Here is a 12,910-nt window from a genome sequence, read left to right as displayed (position 1 = left end):
TATTTATTTCTTTAAGGTCTACCCTTAGCTTGTAGCAACTTGTCATTACTTTCATGTTGCAAGGAATGCAATCAAACTTATCACAGAAGGAATACGGATCTTCAGTCTTTGCTTCATTATATTTGCATGCTCCTAATCTTGTCTTACTAACAGCCTTTTTACAAAGGTGAGTTAGATGATTTATAGAGTCACATTTCTGACACTCTTTTCTAGGAGCATCTGGAACAAATTCAAAGTTATTGCTTTTGTTTATCCCAATCATTTCATTTTTGCTTCTCTTCTTTTTTCCTGCATTCTCAGTTTTAACCTCCTTGATTGGCTTTCTTCGGGGTTTGATCAACCATGGGCTTCTTATCAGCTTTAGAGGTTGCAGTTGTTTCTATATATTTCTTTTCATTGTCTTCATCAGCAATTTCTTGCTTTATGATCAACTCTTCTTCACTGAAATTTACTTCACATGCTTTGAACATAGGTGAACCAACCATCCCCAGCATAGCTGGGACATATTCACTTACAGTTGTTTTTCCCTTGTCACCTTCAACTTTCATGTTGGTGTTCAATGCATCATAGTCTAAGCCAATAGCTACGTTAGCACATGGCTTATTCTTCTCATGGTACTGACCAACTAACTGAGATGCATTTCTGAATGATTTCAGTTTCACTTCTTTCTTCTCTAGCTTCTCCCTTAACATAGCTTCTATCTCAGTAGCACACTTTAGCTTGTTCTTTAGATATTCATTTTCTTACTTGACAGTTTCAAGCTCAACAAGCTACAGTTCCAGATCTTGTTTCTTAATCTCAAGCTTCTCATTAGCTTTTGATAATCTACTGACCTCCTCAGTAGCTGCTACCAAGCTGGTATGGATGTGGAACATTTCCATGCTCATCTTTTCAACAGTCTCCTTATATTAACTAGCATTCAAATCAATAGTAGTAAGAGTTGGTACCTTTGTTTTTGATGAGGATGACTCTCCATACTCCAAGGCCATGAGTGCATAGTTTTTAAACTCCTCATCTTCATCATTGTCAGAAGCATCCCAACTCTTTCCTTCAGCAATATAAGCTTTATACTGTTACTTTCTTAGAAGAGCCTCATACGTTGCCTCCAATTAAAGATAGGCCTTGTCCTTTTTCACCTTTTTAGGATTTTTACATTATGTGGCAAAATGACCCAATTTACCACAACTGAAACATCTTATTTTCGATCTGTCAACAGATCCAGTTTTGTAGCCACTTGTGCCACCAGACATGTACTATGCTTTTCCTTTCCACCTGTTGTTCTTGTTGGATGTTTGTCCCTTGTTTTTAAAGAACTTTGGCTTCTTCACTCTAATGTTAAAGAATTTCCTTGCTAAGTAAGCCATTGACTGATCTAAATCATCCAGTTCATCCAAGGTATAAAATTCATCCTCTTCAAGTTCAAGAATAACTTGCTTATGTGGTTTCTTGTTCTTTTACTTATTCATCATCAGATGACTGGCTGTCATTAAAAACTAGAGCACTTGATCCATCAACAATGTGCCCTTAACCAACTCTTAAAGATTTTCTTTGGTTTATTTCCATGTCATAGGTTTTTAGAATTCCATACAGAACCTCCACTGTCATTCTGCTCAAGTCTCTCCCTTCTATTATATCTGAAATCTTTTGTTCTAGATGATCAGGAAGGGTGAGAAAAAACTTCAGGTTAACCTCCTCAGCCTCATAGTATTTATCATGAAGCTGCAAGTCATTAATCATCTTATTGAATCTTTCAAAACATCAGTTATACTCTCTTTTGGTTTAGCCATAAAACCCTCATACTGAAATACCAAAATCCTCCTTTGGTTTAACATAACTTCCTCTGTTCCCTCATATAACGACCCGTATATTTTTATTGTTATTTAAATGTGTAATTAGTAAATAAATAATTAAATAAAATATTTGTGTGGGTTCAGTCAGTGGGTTGTTATTCTGTCAATATGTGTATGTGATTACTAGTGTATGGAATTGAATTGCGTGGTTAATTAATAAATTGTATGATTTTGTATTGTTGTTAAAAATGGTGATATTGCAGTTTTATTTCTATAAATACTTGAATTGTCTCTAAAATTGTTTTTATGACTTTATAATTTTAATAAATATTTTTAGGACTTTATAAAATTGAGAAATCAATATTTCATTAATTATTTATTTTTAAATGATTTTCTGAGTGTGTTTGGTTGTAAAATCCATATTTAATTATGAAAATCTTCAAAAATTACGAAACTCATATTTTATGAAGTTTAGAATATTCTGAGAAATTTAAAATTATTTTGGGAATTTTCGGGAATGGTTTCACCCGCGCGTCGTTTCGTTATTTGTTAAAAAGCGGGTACGAAGAGCACCTTAAAAAGTGTTTTAAAAATTTCAAAAAAAATTATTTTATTAGTTTCTAATTATTCTGAGAATTTTAGAACTATTTTGAAATTTATCCGACTTATTTTCATCCGCAAGATTGTATCGTTATTTGTTCAATCGCGGGTGAAATGTTTGCTTTCTGTCTAGAAGGGGGTACGTGTCATATTATTGGACACGTGTCTGGTGCTTATTATGTGTGGTAAAACAGCTGAGTGATAGAAAATAAATAATAATAAAATGCAACAACAGGAACAGAGGAGGGGGATTGAAAGTAGGCGGGGGGAAGTCGATCTCTCTCTCCCATCTGCTGCTTCATTCGGCTTCATCTCCGTTTTTCTGTTTCATTTTGTTGTGGTTCCTGACTTTTGTTTCCGGTGAGCACGCCGGCTATTTCATTTTTCGCGGCTGAGCTCCGGTGAGTCGCTATCATTCCGGCGATTCCTTGATGTGGTTGTATAATTAGCTACATATATGTATATATATACATACACTTGTTATGTGTATTGCCGTGTGTAGCCTATATCTCGTTGCCATTTGTTTCTTTTGGTTGCCGCCGGTGTTTTTCCGGTGAGGCAGCCAGGGTGTGCGACGCGCGTGTATTGTTGTCCATGTGGCGCGTGTATTACGTTTCTGCTGCCTTATTCGATTAATTCTGACTTGAATTTCTTCATTCTGCAGAAATTGAATTGAGGTTTCGTGAAATAAAATTTATCGTACGGGAATGAATTATAAATTAATCGGTAAAAATTTGTATGGAAACCCGAAATTAATCGGGCACCAACAAATTTTTACCGCCATCCGCGATGAATTTCGACGAGCGGACGGTGGACCGTGATGATCATATTCTGAGTCCTAATTTAATAAATAAATAAAACGATTGTATAAAATGTTTTCAAAACTAGATTAATACTCGTATTACTAGTTGTATCGAAATATGAGTTACGTTGTAATATGGATTGTGAACTGTAATGATCGGATTATTTGAGTTGGATGATTGGTTGAATTGACGTCGAGTTGTTCGACGGGTAGGCCGATAAACAGAGGAGGTACTGCCCGAATTTTTGGAAATTAAATTCAGAAATTCAGGACATACCCTATAATTATCGGAACGTCGAACTAGTATAAATAAGAATATACATATATCTTGTGCGAAACCTGATTGTATGTTATGGTGAATGTTCTGTCAAAATCCAGTAACCCTAATTTCGTAAAATAACGAGTATACGTATTTCTGAAGAAGGAAAGCTTTATATCAGGGTGTTATTTAAGAGTAATGGTAACCGTGAGAGTTCAGGATTTAAGGATGAAGTTATAGCTTCGGGGAAAAGTAACTCAGTGATGGTTGAATCACTTGAGGGTGTTAAGAAATTATCCTTAGAGGAATGGTTGGTTGAAATTTGGACCATGCTGCCTAGAGGAGTCTAGCATTCCTTAAGCGTGACTTGAATTACTAGTGGGGCTCTGCGTAATTGGTGGTTGATATAGCCAGATAAGTCTCGTAGTATATCCGATTGGTGGTAGTGTGATAATAGAGCAATGACCGGAAGTTGGTCAGTTTCTATTGTATTGAGGAGTCATGCTACGGTGTTAGTTCTTTTGTATTTTAGTTTTCCTGAATTGTTATTGATTCTGCTACTGTCATTGTTGCTATGATTTCTAGAGCTATTAATCTAGATTTCTTTTGTACATGGACCACGATATTAAGGACATGGGTAATTTATTGGGCAGTATTTTCCTGATACAGGTGCACTATTTAAAAACGGTGATATTTTGTTATGTTTTGAATAAACCCATTTATATATCTTAGGAAGATGCCACCTAAGAAAGCTACCCAGTCTAAAAAAAATAGTAGTAGTTTTGCGAAGGGTCCAACTATAAATGAAATTCTAGATTTGTTACGCCAGCCGTAGCAACAACAGTTGCAGTTAATCTAATGGGTTCAGTGGTGGTAACCACTGTTGCAGCAGCAACAGCAAGGAGTGAATCAAAGTACTAGTTTGAAATATTTCCAGAATGCAGAAGGAGAAGGCCCTATTTCATGGGCTAGGTTTACTGAGTTATTTTGGAAAGGGTATTTCCCAGATTGTGTGCGGAGTCAAATGGAAATCGAGTTTCTAGAACTAAAACAAGGTGAAAGAAGTGTGTTGGAATTTGAGGCCAAGTTTACAGAATTGGCCCGATTAGTTCCTAAGTATGTAAGTACGAAGAGTCAGAAGGTAAGGAGGTTCTAACAAGGGTTGAATCCTGAAATTCGCAAAGGAGTTGTGGCATTGTAACTCAAGACATACTCCTCTATGGTTCAGGCCACCCTAGTAATAGAAGGTGACCAGAAGTTGACTATTAGGGATAAAAGTGATAAGAAAGTAAGTCGGAAGGTGTTAAGGATAAAGCAAACCAAGGAGAATCCATTTAAGGATTTGTGAATTGGCTTGGCTGGAACATGAGTAAGAGATTCCGGGGGTAAAGTTTATTTCAGGATAGATCTAGTGCTACTTCAGTTGTTTCCACTCCAGCTCACTTAGTCGAGTGAGCAGTGGATTGCAAGTTCTGTGACAGGATACACAATAGTTCGTGCAGAAAGAATGTGCAATGTTTCAAGTGTGGATATAAGGGTCATTATGCATCGGAATATAATCCAGAAATTCCAGGAGTTATGCATCATAATTAAGGTAAAAGTGGCCATATTGCAGGAAATTGTTCAAGATATTATGTCCCAAAGGCCAACATCCAGCACAGTTAGAGATAGAATTTTTCACAAGAACCAAGAAATTAAGCGTTTAGAAGTTGGATGTAGTTGCAGTTGATCTGACATCCTTCGAGCTAGAAGAGTTCGATGCGATTTTAGGATCGAGTTGGTTGTCCTGCAGTAAGGTAAGGAGTAGTTTTTAGAAAAAGCAAAATGTAAAGTGTATAGAAGCCAATAGTAAGGTAAGTTTCTGAATACAGAAGCAACATAAGAAGTTCTTCCAATCATGCTAGGAAAGGAGTAATAAGCTAAGAATATAAGGTAGATCCACCATGTGTAAGGATACGAAGAAGAGAAAGTTGGAGTAATAAATAAATGCCCTGAAGTCTCTAAAAGTCAGTGGAACGAAAGAATTAGTGTGATGACTGTGAAAGTGATTGGAAGGGAAGTGAGTATACTAGATAGAAACCTCTAAGAGGCACCAGTGATGTTGCTGAAAAGAGGAATGAAATTGTGAGATTGTGTACTGATTATCGGGAGTCTAACAAAATGATAAATAGGAATAGGTAACCTCTATAAAGGATTGGTTGCTTATGTGACCTAATTCAAGGAGTGTGTGATTTCTATGGGATTGACTTAAGATAGAGCCTGAGGGCATGTCAAGGATTGCGACAAGGATGAGTTATAAGCATTGCAAGGTTGGTGATATCATGTGGAGTGATAAGTTTAAGATTCATCTCTAAGAATTTAAGGAACATGGTGTATGAGGAGTACTTGGATAAGCAAGTTGTATTTATTGATAACATCCTCAGCTATTCAAAGATTAAGGAAGTCTATGTAGAACGACCTAGGATTTCCCTATGAAGATTAGAAGGGAAGCAATTATACGCTAAATTTTAAAATATGAATTTTGGTTGAAAATAACAAAAGATTTGGAGCATTTCCTTAACCACCATTTAAGTAAAGTTAGTGTAGTAGTTTTTATGCCTCGTGCAGAGAAAAATGATTAAATGTGGGCAAGATTGCCAAGAAATCAGTAAAGGAATTAGAAACTATGGGAATTGAAGTTGAGTATCTGAAGGTGATGAGAAGTTAGTATATAAGATTATTTCCCAGCCTTAACTAATAGAAATGAGTAAGAAGTGATCGGATGTTGGAAATTAAATTAAAAATCAGTATTACCTATCACCCTTAGATAGAGGGTTAAAGTGAGAAGATGATTTAGACAATATAAGATGTGTGGAGAGTATATATATGATGGGTTTAAAAGTGAACCGCGATAATCACCTACCATGGATTGAGTTTTCTATGATAATAGTTATCATGCAAGTATGAAAATGTTACTTTGTGAAGTGTTGTATGGACATAAGTGTGGGTCCTCGCCCTAGTGAGAGAAAGTGGAAGTAGAGATATTGTTAGGTCCTGAATTAATTCAGTACATCTAGAGTGTGGTGGTGTGGACTCAGAAAAGAATTCAAACAGTTCGGGATAGATAAAGAGAGAAAGCGGATTTGCATCGAAAGAATATAAATATATAGAATTAGGATCGTAGTTCAGGAAAAAACTTCACCTTGGAAGGGATTGATAAGCCTGAATAGAAGAGCAAGTAGAGTCCTAAATGTGTCGAACCGTCCGAGGTATAAAGAAATATAGGTAAGGGTACATAGGAGTTGGCGTTGTTACCGTAGTTGCAGTATATATATAAATAATATGCTATTCGTGTCAATGTAAAAGCGGTAGGTATCTGATTCGAACCAAGTCGTTGATTGAGAGTCAAGGGACTCCCATCCGAATTTGTTTTGCGTGGAATGATCGATTCGAATTCTAGTTTGTTAAAAAGCAAATTCTTAGGAATGAGTTCATGTCTATACTGAGTATGGTTTGAATAGATCCTTGAATAGAAGAGCCTATTTAAAAGTTAGAGTCAGAATTGCTTGACAAAAATCCTCACTTATTTAGTTAAGTCATATTCTGAGGACAGAATCTTTTTAAGGGGGGGAAGGATATAATGACCCATATATTTTTATTGTTATTTAAATGTGTAATTAGGAAATAAACAATTAAATAAAATATTTGTGTGGGTTCAGTCAGTGGGTTGTTATTCTGTCACTATGTGTATGTGATTACTAGTGTATGGAATTGAATTGTGTGGTTAATTAATGAATTGTATGATTTTGTATTATTGTTAAAAATGGTGTTATTGCAGTTTTATTTCCATAAATACTTGAATTGTCTCTAAAATTGTTTTTATGACTTTATAATTTTAATAAATATTTTTAGGACTTTATAAAATTGAGAAATCAATATTTCATTAATTATTTATTTTTAAATGATTTTCTGAGTGTGTTTGGTTGTAAAATCCATATTTAATTATGGAAATCTTCAAAAATTACGAAACTCATATTTTATGAAGTTTAGAATATTCTGAGAAATTTAAAATTATTTTGGGAATTTTCGGGAATTATTTCACCCGCGTGTCGTTTCGTTATTTGTTAAAAAACGGGTATGAAGAGCACCTTAAAAAGTGTTTTAAAAATTTCAAAAAAATTATTTTATTAGTTTCTAATTATTCTGAGAATTTTAGAACTATTTTGAAATTTATCCGACTTATTTTCTTCCGTAAGATTGTATCGCTATTTGTTCAATCGCGGGTGAAATTTTTGCTTTCAGTCTAGAAGAGGGGTACGTGTCATTTTATTGGACACGTGTCTGGTGCTTCTTCTGTGTGGTAGAACAGCTGAGTGATAGAAAATAAAAAATAATAAAATGCAACAACAGGAACAGGGGAGGGGGATTGAAAGTAGGCGGGGGGGGGGGGGAAATCGATCTCTCTCTCCCATCTGCTGCTTCCTTCGGCTTCATCTCCGTTTTTCTGTTTCATTTCGTTGCGGTTCCTGACTTTCGTTTCCGGTGAGCACGCCGGCTGTTTCATTTTTTGCGGCTGAGCTCCGGTGAGTCGCTGTCTTTCCGGCGATTCCTTGATGTGGTTGTATAATTAGTTGCATATATGTATATATACATACACTTGTTATGTGTATTGCCGTGTGTAGCCTATATCTCGTTGCCATCTGTTTCTTTTGGTTGCCGCCGGTGTTTTTCCGGCAAAGCAGCCAGGGTGTGCGACGTGCGTGTATTGTTGTCCCTGTGGCGCGTGTATTACGTTTCTGCTGCCTTATTCGATTAATTCTGACTTGAATTTCTTCATTCTGCAGAAATTGAATTGAGGTTTCGTGAAATAAATTTTATCGTGCGGGAATGAATTATAAATTAATCGGTAAAAGTTTGTATGGAAACCCGAAATTAATCGGGCACCGACAAATTTTTAACGCCATCCGCGATGAATTTTGACGAGCGAACGGTGGACCGTGATGATCATATTCTGAGTCCTAATTTAATAAATAAATAAAACGATTGTATAAAATGTTTTCAAAACTAGATTAATACTCGTATTACTAGTTGTATCGAAATATGAGTTACGTTGTAATATGGATTGTGAACTGTAATCATTGCATTATTTGAGTTGGATGATTAGTTGAATTGACGTCGAGTTGTTCGACGGGTAGGCCGATAAACAGAGGAGGTACTGCCCGAATTTTTGGAAATTAAATTCAGAAATTCAGGACATACCCTGTAATTATCAGAACGTCGAACAAGTATAAATAAGTATATACATATATCTTGTGCGAAACCTGATTGTATGTTATGGTGAATGTTTTGTCAAAATCCAGTAACCCTAATTTCGTAAAATGACGAGTATACGTATTTTCTGAAAATGAACACCAAACCGATTTCTCGAGAATGTGAACCCTAACTGTTGGATGTGTTATTGTATTGTACTAATGTATATAATTATGAGTCATGTTTGAATATCGTTGGGTAGAATTGGTGTCGAGGATATGTCAAGCATACCTAGACGTCTAACGTAGGATATTTCGGCTCTGTAGGTTCTAGTCGAAGGACTCAGGAATTGATATCGAACTAAGATAATCTAGTGATCAGTCGACAAGTGCCTCGAAGTTCCCAAGCGAAGAACCCTGAGAGTCTTGGATACTATCTTGAGATAGAGTACTGCAAAACAGGGATGTCTTCTAGTGAGACAATCGTTTTCCCATGAGAGCCCGAACGTTCAAGTATATCAAAATCAGTCAGTGATAGTCGTAACGCTCTGCAAGGCAAGTACCCCTGACCATTCTTTTATGGTTCAGTGCATATGAATAGCTAAATGCTTTATTTTCGTAATGGAACAGAAACGTTTTAAGTTACGTATCCCCTGTATTTGAAAATGTTGTTTAAAATTATGTTTTGAGTAAAAGTAACTTCTGAAAACACCTATCTCTAAACGTGATTTAAATGAAAAGAGGATTTGAATAGTGTGCTGTGACAGACTTGATTTTGAAAAGAGAGATAGGTAAAAGTGATTTTGAAAACTGGATAAAACGATCAAATATGGGATACGTTGGGGCCAGAGTAGGCCTATTGAGGTGGCGTAAGAGGCTAATTCGGTTGCGCGCACTGTATAACCGATTAGTCCAGCAGGTCAGAGACCTAGCTAGTCTCTAAGTTCCGGAACAGGTAAATGAGATGGCAGTTGGAGCCGTCTGGTGTTGATAGCCTAATCAGCTATCTTCACATATCCGCTACGTATCTGATTTGGATTTGTGATTCCCGTAAGGGCATGAGTAGTTGACACAACGGTTTTATAAATGTGATTAGCATGCTAAAATTGGACTCTGGTATTTTTACAGCACACTGCTATGTTGTTTTCATGAAGCATGTTAGTTTGTGATATCCAGTTATCTCTGATTTTCATTATATAATGTTGATATCATGATTACAGCTCTGTTCCTATAACTGCTTTACTTTGAATCATTTTTACTTGTTATTCATATTGCGGTACTGCTGAGCAATTGATTACTCACCCTTGCCGAATGTTTTATATATGAATTACAGATTCCTAGGAGATTCTTGCGTGACAGTCAGGGCAGAGTTCCAGCTCCTTTCGGGTCAGGCTCCTCTGAGGCAGTTGTACTGGACCAAAGATGGTCTGTTGAGTTGCTGCGTTAGGTTAGTTGTGTCAGGATAGTTTGTAGTAAGTTGGTGTTGTAATAGATGTAACCTAAATCATACCTAAACCTGGAAAAGATCTTGGAAAAAGGGGTCATAGTTATATCCTATTATTGAATCGTTTATCTTATGGTTGTTGTCGATGACGTCAACTCCTGACCCCGGGGTTGAGGCCGTCACACCTCACATAGAATTTATATCTTCTCCCAGATTTTTTTGGCTGTGTCACAGTTGATAATGTTACTGTACATTACATTGTCAAGTGACTCTATTAAAATCGGTTGCAAGCCACTATCCAGAGAGACTTTCTCCTTTTCAGTTTTAGTATACTTTGAGGGATCTTTAGGGGCGTAATGAGCTGGAATGACCATGTCTCCATCTTTAGATTCCTCAACTCTTTCCATGGGGTGAAAGGGCCATTCTTGAGAATCTGAACATATAATGGGTTGGCCATCTTTATAAACAATAACATCTTCTTTTTCCATAATGTGTAGTTAGCTCTGTGAAAGGGTGGTATTTTGATACTTCTAATCTTCTGTGTATTCATTCTTCCAAGATCTTTAATCTGTTTGCTTTCAGATTTTGCTCTGATACCACTTGTTAGGTAATGAATACAACCCATGGGGGTTTGAATGTGTTTTGGATATTTTTAAGGATTTTTTAATGTTTGTTGCTTGGTTAACAAAACATATTTGAAATGCAGTAATATTATATTAACTGAAATAAAACAGTGCACATAATATTTCAAAACTCACTTAATTTTGTATTAAAATCAAGCTAGTGTTTTGCTACAAATCCTGGGTTCTTTGTAAATAAAGAACTCGGCTTCTTCCTTGAGAGAGTTACAAGAAAAACTAGATATGTTTGATAATCTTCTAAAAGCAAAGGACCAGTGTTTACTTTATAGATTAGTAAACACAGGTTTACACAACATGCAATGAGATATACTAAACCCTACTTTAAGTTATCTCTAAAGGTTTCCATTTCTGGCTTAGTGAATTCTTGCATATCATGTAGAACTGTGACCTTCCTTTGTCAGTTAATCTTGGCCTTTGATCTTATACTCTTCAAGCTGCTTTTGTAGACTTTTCATTCTAAATGATTAGAACATTTGTTGATTAATAATCTTGAATATTTAACTTGTCTGCATTCTGTACTTGAGCTTCATATCAAGATCTTCAGTTTGTTCTATAGAGAATTGACATCTCGATAAGTATAATGGCTTATCAAGATCTCTTAGTTCTCTATAAGTATCTTTGACTTGTCAAGGTCTCTGAGTTCTCTATAAGTGAACGTGGCTTGTCGAGGTCTCCAAATTTTTGCATGTAGAAAGGACTTGTCGATATCTCTGAGATCTCTATAGGCATTTTGACTTGTCGATATCTCTGAGATCTCAAATGAGAAAATTGACTTGTCGATATCTCCAATCTTCATATCAACATTTTGACTTGTATATATCTCTGAGTTCTCTAATGCAGAAATGACTTGTCGATATCTCAGAGATCTCTATATACATTTTGACTTGTAGATATCTCTGAGATCTCTAATGATAATTTGACTTGTCGATATCTCCAATTTTCATGTCTTCATTTGGCTTGTCGATATCTCTAAGACTTCTCTATAAGCTATTTTGGACTTCTTGATAAGTCATTATGTAGTTCTCGAATGACTTATTTATATGACTTGATCTGTGACTTGTAGATATCATGACTTATTTATAATTTATCTGAAACATGATCTTCTAGATCTTCTTCCAGAGTTTATCTTTAGGCTTGAGACTATTTACAAAAAAATACTCCAGTCTAATCTTTGATATTTTTACAGACTCAAGTAATTTAGTACAAAATACAAATTTAGATTATCATACAACTAATTCTTAGGGCTGTCAATTTGACTTAGTATTGTTATGATACAAGCATGTCTTGCACAACAATGAATGATCAATGAAACTGTGTACTAGCATAATCAGGATCTGATGTAATGATAAGTAAAATATTTCACTATTCTGAAATTAGAATAAAGGAGAAAACTTGCCTGATATATGATAAGGACAAACTCTACTACTGCAAGCTAACCCCGACTTGTATTGCCTCATCCGATTCGTATCTAAAAATAAAAGATACTATTTTAATCGGTTTGTACAATAACTTATACAACACATTACTCATCTAAACCCTATCGTCTACCCGTTCTATATCAAATAAACTCATAAACCAATTACCGATAATAGTTAAGACTCGACCATGCACATAAATCACATAGCACATAAGTCAGATAGTCACACAGATAATAATTTTCTGGTTTTTTTATAGTTTTTTTAATTAAATCAGCCTATTTATAATTATAGAAACATACCCCTAATCTTAATTAGGCCCTAATTATATCTCTTAATAAAATTTATTAGCCCTTAGTTAATAATTTATGGGGAATAATTTTAAAATTTTATTTTAAAATAAATACAATTTATATGCCAAAATTTCCCAAAAATTATAAATAATCCAAATATACAAAAATATACAATACTTGAAAGACCCATAACTTTATAAAAATATAAATTTGATTTTTGTGGGCTTCAGAGTACCCGTAGGGCCCCAAAAAAATCATTTTCACAAAACGAAATATTTTCTAAATTTACTGGATGTCCCGAAAATCAATTAGGTAAGTGTCGTATTACGCGCGATAAGGCCAAACGCTTTACACACATTTACGATTATTACAATTTAATCTCGGTAATATAATATTTAATATAAACCCATTTAACACGTAATAAAATAGCCGAAAAAT

This window comes from Apium graveolens, chromosome 5 (assembly GCF_009905375.1).
Source record: "Apium graveolens cultivar Ventura chromosome 5, ASM990537v1, whole genome shotgun sequence".
NCBI lineage: Eukaryota > Viridiplantae > Streptophyta > Magnoliopsida > Apiales > Apiaceae > Apium > Apium graveolens.
Note: the sequence above shows the minus strand (reverse complement) of the source record.